Genomic DNA, 8,076 nt, shown 5'->3' on the forward strand with positions numbered 1-8,076 from the left:
AGGTAAGGCTCTAGGTCAGTTTGGAGTATCATTTCCGGAATGTTGTGGATACGTAGATTATTCCTCCGTTCTCGGGGCCTGATTCAGAGCCGCTCGTAAGCGGCTGCTCGCTCGCTCCGAGCGATGGGTCAAGAAGTGGCTTCAGAGGTGGGGCTGCAGCACAGTCCTATGATCAAATAGGGGAGCCACACCAACTGCTAGTGATGTTTAGCTGCATTTGGGGTGACAGTTGGTGTGGCTACTCCTATTTGAATATTGTACTATGCTGCAGCCCCATCTCTGGAGCCACCAATGCTAAGGACTTAACACTTTGACAATGTTTTTTCCATTTGGATGCTTCACTTGCTTTGTATTTTTCTTTTTATGGATCACGGCAACTGAGTTTTTTGAATGTTAAAGGAAAGATGGTGCCTCATACAATTGCCCCCATCACAGGAGACAGAGGGCCTGATTCAGAGCCGGACGCTATTTGCGCTCGCTCGTCCAGAAAAAGGGTCTGGCTATTTAAATTAACCGTTCGCTCTTTGCGGTCTGTTCACGTCTCTATGTCTGAACGAGCGAACAAAACATGCAAACGTAATTTTGAAAAAAACGTCCCCTGGCCGCTCGCATCATACGTCATGTCCGCTATTTATTAGATTAATCGAGTACATTGGACGGCGTATGAACTGCTCGCTATTCTTGTGGTTGGTTTTTCCAACCACAATCATGCAAGCAGTTCTGACTATAAAACAACCAAGTGACGTGGTCGATGACGCTGCTTTAGTAATTATGCACAACCTTAAAACGCCCGTTTTGACCGTTTGGCATGCCTGCGTTCGGATCTCCACTCCCCGTTTTCAAGCACCTTCCCCTGTTACCACCCACAAACGCCTCCTCCTGTCACTCAAAATAGCAGGCATTCGCTATTTAGCGAGCACACGATTTTCGGCCGCACTGACTGGTTCGCGCATGCGTATTAAAATCCGTACGCATGCGCAGTTGTGCGAACATCGGTCGGAACGAACGAGCGGCCGCTTACGAGCGGCTCTGAATCAGGCCCAGAGTCTGCCTATTCCGGTCCCTCTCCTACAGTATCTCATGTATGACACTCCGCTTATGACTAAGGAGATGTGTGAACTAATTGTGAGACATGATGGACAACTGGGATGAGTTCGCCATCATGTTCCATGACAGTAAGGCCACATTTTTTTTAAGTATGTTTATATACACTTACTCTATTGTAGAAATTTCAAGCAGTGTGTGTTTTACTTTAATGTAAACTTTAATTATTTGTATTGAAGTTGATAACACACCTTTGTAAAAATGTGTGTTTTTTAATCACTCTTAATGCCAATAAAAATTGTTTGCAAAAAAAAAAAAAGATCTTAATTTACTTAATCTTGATACTAGCACACTCCAGAGGCATAATGAACTAAACATAAAGTTAAGAAGGGATGAAGGAAATTGAAATATCTAAGGTCTACCCGGGTGAAATTGGGCACATCAGCTAGTATATACAGTCCCGCCATAATGGGATATAGGGGGGAAAGACACAGGCTGCTGCAATGATATGGGAAGGGGACACACACTGCTATAGAGACATTGGTGGAGAGGGGGGTGGGAGGAAATTGAGGTACTTAATGATGAGGAAGACTGCTAATGAGAGCTGTAATAAAAACTTAGTGAGATGGGTCTATATTGCATTGGCAGAAAGGTAGAGTGCTGTGACCAGAAGCTTTATAATGAAAAGAGAAGTTGCAGCAGTTACTCTGAGGTAATAGTCTCTCAAGTGAGAGTACCATCTAACTGAGGGAATAAAGGTAAATGATTCCTGTGATGATATTAGTTGGATAATGTGAAGGAGTAACGGATATAACATGATGACTTGTCAGGGCTGAGTTGAGTGCTCAAGAAAATAAATCATTAACCCCTGCAAATATTGTACAGAGGGAACTGAGATAGTGGTGAGCGTTATCCCAATGAAAGTGATTTGAAGTGAAAATAAGACCGTGTCATTCTTAGAGAGAAAAACCATTTACTTCATACAGAGAGTTTGGAGAAATCATAGAAAGTGGAACTTCCCCATCAGGTGACAGTCTCTAATTATATTACAAGAGATTAGGATCTAGCTTTATTATAAAATCCACACAAAGTATTCACTCATATATTGTCTTGTAAAAGAGACTGGAGTTGCCTTAATAGAAAAACTTGGGGGGTCATGGCTTGGCAGCCATATCGAGTGGACGCAATTCCAAGGGCTTCCGGCATTTACCTACTCCTGCCTACCTAACTGTGCCTCCGACAGTCCCTCGTGGCCCCTAAAGTGCTTTTGGGCACCTATTGGGTGGTGGCAATCGCGGAGCCAGAGTTGGTCTCCTACCTCCTCAAGGGTTGCAGCCCGCCATCCTCCTACAAGCCAGGACCTGAATTTCGGAAGTTCCTCTGATGACCAAGGATGTGAAGACGCTGGTGCCGGAGGCGCTACCCGCCTTTACCGCTACCGTGCGCCTGCCCGGAGGTTTCCCTACTCATCTTCTGGTGCTTTGCCTCCTGCCTCGAGACTGACTTTGACCCTCTTACTGGAGGTACCTGCTTCTGCTTCCGGGGGCCGTCCGCCTTGGCTTCTCCCGCTCTGCTGAAGCGCACCTGATGGGATTTGCTCTTGGAGCTTGGCAGTCGCTGGCTGGCCCGTGCCTGCTGCTCCCAGTAGAGCTCTGCCCCCAGGCACTGCCAGAGGACTTATTTTCCCCTTCCTCTCCCCTGCATGACACTGGTGAGTCCCAGCCTCTTGCATCATCCCCAGCCTCTGGGAGCTCCCTTTAAGTCATAACTCTATACCACCTGCATCACTCATTTTAATTGTTATATTGTGTGCTCTGTATTTGGGCATCAGATGGGCAATATCTATTTTTGAACATATTATTTTCCTTCTTTATATGGGAGCAACAGTTTTATTAGAACTAAAGTTTCTATTTCTGAATCACTTGCTCCATCTTGTGGCTACTTACTGTCATTACTTCACCAATTGGCAACCTATATCTCTCTGCTAAGTTAGCTCATATTATTCACTATCAGTCTGCACTTGAATTGCATTATATTGCTACTTTTCTATGCCCCACTTCTCAGTTGCCAGGCCCTAAATCCTGATTATTTGATTACAATGATACACTAGTGAGAATGCCCCTCCATCCCCTGGGTGCTCTGACCCCCTATATAATTTTTTTGTGTGCATAACTTCCACACTTATACCACCCTACTCCTTTTTCTTATTTACCCCCTGACGAAATTATCGGCACTGTTTTCTCTTGTGGTTCCATCACTGGGGGTTCACATATGTAGAAATCTACATCCAAGACTCCTAAACAAGCGGGAGGCGATATTTCACAACACTTCACAAGAGGTACAAAATCTTCACAACAAAGGGGCCCCTCTTCTCCCCCTCTCCTTGCCATGGACAAAGACGACTCCCACCCACCCACTCAGTCTACTAAAGATGGCATCCTGGCTCTTTGCTCTCTTATCACGGAATTCAAGGATTGTCTTGAAACCAAACTCGACAAAGCGGTCGCTTCTATCAAAGCTGAAGTTTCAACCCTTGCCACCAGAACCACCAAACTTGAGTCTCGTCAGGACTGCCTTCAGAAAACACTCAATGAGACCAGCAGAGACCTGGACCATGTTGTCACTGAACTTTCTGACCTTTGCACTAAACACGAAGATGCAGGAACAACATTCGCATTCTTAATATCCTGGAATCAGTATCCCCTGATGTTCTGGAATCCTATCTGCATAAACTTTTCTCTTTCCTGCTCCCTGACCTTGGTTCTTGTTCACTACCAATTGAAAGGGCACAAAGCGCTCTTCATGCGAAACCCAGGGATAGCGACCCCGCTCGAGATGTCATCATGCAGTTCCTCAGCTATAAGGACAAATAAGTCATTCTCACCCCTACTAAAAGGTAAACACCACATTCTTTTCGAATCAGCCAAGCTCCAATTCTATTAAGAGCTTTCACCCCTGACAGTTGCTAAAAGGTGAGAATTTCGAGACTTAACTAAGGCACTCTGTGACAGACGTATTATATACCGCTGGGGGTTTCCCTTCAAGCTCATAGTAGACCTGAATGGCAAGACTGTTCTCATCCGATATCTTCATGAATGTAAGGACTTGCTGCACTATCTGGAGGACTCGGGCCCATCCCCGGAAGGGGACCTCAACAACTCGTGAGTGCCCTGCCGTCCAGTGACTGTAACTTGTACTTGCCCTAATGCTCTCTGTTTAGGTCTATTGTTTAAATGCTCATTTACAACCATGGACTAATTATTGGTTCTTTGTTTCCCTTTCCCCTACCCTTTACCTTCCCCATTTGTCTCTTTTCCACATTTATAGTTGATATGTAGATTGTTCAATTATTTCCCAGATTTAGCTATCAGTCACCAGCGTCTGGACAATTCTGTATTACTTCTCTATTTGTTCTATATGTAATGTCTTCAGCTGTTATTTACGGTTTACTAGTTTTTAGTTGTTTCTGCTGCTGTTGTATAATGGTAACAATATTTTTCCTTTTCCTCCTTACTATGCATACAATTCATACTTTCATCCTACAGAACATATGCTTCCTCCTTTTCTCTTTCTATCTTTGTTTGCAGTCCCATTTTAGACTGTGTATATTTCATAGTAATAAGTAGTCTGTATTTTGTATGCCCTCTCTCCATTATGCTCTCTTTGGGATCATAACTACTAATCTTTTATTTTTACACCCAACTTCTCTCCTTTACTACAAATCTCCTTCCCACCCCCTCTTCCTTATATATTCTGATTTATGTTCCCTCTTTTCCACACTTCTCTTCTTTTCTTTAGTTTTGTTACAGTTTTCCCAGGATACCCTGCATAAACCTCCAAAACTCAAAAGATATTCTGCCACTAACAGCCACCCGTTATTCCCTTAGAACTAGGAACGTTCACCTGTACTTAGGTGGCCGCCTGGACTTAAACTCAAAGTAGTAGGGGTTTACGCAGACCACCCAGGAGTATCAGAATATAAGAAGACACCAATGAGAGCCAGTAGCTGAGATGCAGCTAGTGCAGCACTTGTGGTATAAATGCGGCTAATGAGGCACTGGTGGTACAGATGCGGCTAATGAGGCACTGGTTGTACAGATGCGGCAATTGCCGCTGGTGAAATAATGCGGCTGGCACAGTCTGTGGTTTGATGCAGCTAGTAGCTGGTAGAATTGAAGTGGCTGGTATAACCAGTTGAACTAATGCAGAAAGTAGCTGGTAGAATTGATGTGGCTGGTATAGCCTGTTGAATTAATGCAGCAAGGAGCTGGTAGAATTGATGGGATTGAAAGCCGAGGATATGATGCGACCTGATTACCGATGTGCGGTTAGTTAGCCATGGTGCCACTACCTGAGCCGGAGGATATGATGCGGCCTGATGACCGAGGTGTGGCTTGGTTAGCCGTGGTGTGGCTATGAGAGCTGGAGGAAATAGAGCGGCCTGATGGACGAGGTGCGGCTTGGTTAGCCGTGGTGCGTCTACGAGAGCCGGAGGACCGAGGAGCGGCTCAGAGAGATGCAAGGCCGTGAAGATGCCGCTGGATATTTAACAGATGAAGAAACAATCAAAGTAACGGAAGATCATTCAGTGTTCCAGTAACATGTGATGTCGTCTGGCGTCCAGATCACCTAGCAACAGATGGTGCAGTACTCGTACGGCAGGCGGAAGTAAAAGGAGTAGCCATCGAAGTACTGAGAGGTAGCAAATCATGCTGGCGACTTGTAACAGTACCTCCCCTTGACAAGGGTTTAAGGAACCCTTAGAACCAAGTTTATTGGTCAAGTCTGCGAACAACAACTTCTTCAATCTTGGAGCATGTAAAGACTTCTCCGGAACCCAATACCTTTCCTCCAGACCATACCCCTTCCAATGGATCAGGAATTGCAATTGCCCTCGAGAGAGAACCTAGAATCTAAAATCTTCTCCACCACAAATTCCTGTTACCCTTGAACCATGATTAGGGAAGGTCTGAACGTACAAATTCTCCTCTGCATGATGATTAGAAGCAATGAGATTTGAAAGCAGATGCATGACTTTATTTATTCTCTCTTTTCACAATACCTGCTACTTATCTGTATTTATTTTTTCTTACTATTATAACTGCCACCAAGGAGGGGAACACTCATTAAGATCATTTGATGCTATTTAGCAGATGAATTAACAGCAGTATCTCACTCCACGATCTGAGCAGTTCTTTTAACCATGTTATTTCTGTTGTCATTTTTTTTGACACTTATACCACTATATTATAGGTCATTTGCAGTTCAGAAGATTGTGCCTGAATAAATACTCTATATATGTTCGCCTTTCATTACAGTATTTTTACAGAGTTTAGACATTGAGGTATTACTGGATGGGATCCATCTTGGCATATCAAGTTGGAAAAAACAATTTTACATCCAGAAATATTTGATTTATGTTATGTGTGTGTAACATCCATGTTATGTCATATTTTTTCTATTGATAATATTAAAGATTGTTTTTTACATATTTTTGATAAGTTTGTGTCCCCAACAAAGAGGGTTTTCTTTTCTTTCCCTTTATTGAAGGTCTGAGCGTATGCCTGGACTTGAATCTTGAGTAGAAGAAAACCGTTTTCAACAAGGAACACTGGAAAGTGTTGTTGATGCGTAAAGACTTAGGCAGTTTAAGTCAAAAAGCGACACTGTTAACCTGAGCAACAATTTGGAAAGGGCCAATGAACCGAGGGCCAAATTTCTGTGTGGGTTGTCGCAGCTTGATGTTCTTCATAGCCAGCCAAACCCAGTGTCCAACCTTAAATTTGCACAGCTTCCTTGGTTTGTCCACAAGGTTCTTGGAGTGCATAAAAGTTTTAAAGGAGACACTGGTGAACCTTCGTCCAAATGCAGCGCAACTGGGAAACTGAGGCTGGTGATGTAGATCCCCTAGCATTGGGTTCGAAGGAATTTGCTCTATGGTTGTTGTCTGGTGACACAGTAAAATGGCAAAACTGAGCAAGCAGAATGGCAAGAATTATTAAAAGCAAACTCCGCCAAGGGCAAATGACTAACCCAATCATTATGACATTTCAAAACTAAACAACAGAGGTACTGTTCCAGAAACTGATTGGCACGTTCAGTCTGACCGTTGGACTGAGGATGATACCCAGAGGAAAGACTAAGGAAAATACCTAATGAGTAACAAAAATTCTTCCAAAATTGGGCAATGAACTGAGTTCCCCGATCAGACACAATATCCAAAGGAAATCCATGCAGACTAAAAATATTTTGAGAAACAAAATGGAAAGTTCTTTGGCAGTGGGACGTTTGAGTAGAGGAACAAAATGTACCATATTACTAAACCGATCCACTACAGTCCAAATCACAGAACACTGGGAAGAGGCAGCAAGGTCAACAATGAAGTCCATGGCAATGTGCATCCACGGTCTCCTGGGTATGGACAAAGGTAGAAGTAGGTCAGAGGGAGCAATTTGCGGAGTCTTATTCCGAGCACAGATATCACAGGCTAGAACAAACTCATGGACGTCTCTTGACAACGAAGACCACCACACTGAATGAGAAAGTAATTCCATCATCTTGGAAATACCTGGATGACCTATGGCCTTCTGGGAATGGAAGTCCAACAGAACTGCATCTTGGAGTCTCTCTGGAGCGAACAATAGTTTGGCAGGTTTTCCAGATGGGGCTTCCGATTGACAGGCTTGAAGGGAATCAGCCAAGTTGCGTGCAAGGACCAGATGGATACGTGAAGCAGGAATAATAGGATCATCTGCACCCACAAACTGTTGAGCAGGTAGAAAGCTCCTGGGCAGCGCAACCACCTTGACATTCCTAGATCCCGGACGTAAGGATGATATAGTTGAAGTGGGTGAAAAATAATGCCCAGCGTGCCTGTCTGGAATTAAGTCATTTTGCAGATTCAATATATGCAAATTTCTTATGATCGGTAAAAATAGTGACCTGAAATTTGGCCCCCCTCTAACCACTGCCTTCAGTCCCTAAAGCCCATTTAATCACCAGTAACTCACGATTGCCAACATTGTAGTTTTT

This window comes from Taudactylus pleione, unplaced genomic scaffold (genome assembly GCF_031769625.1).
Source record: "Taudactylus pleione unplaced genomic scaffold, aTauple2 ptg000347l, whole genome shotgun sequence".
Taxonomy (NCBI): domain Eukaryota; kingdom Metazoa; phylum Chordata; class Amphibia; order Anura; family Myobatrachidae; genus Taudactylus; species Taudactylus pleione.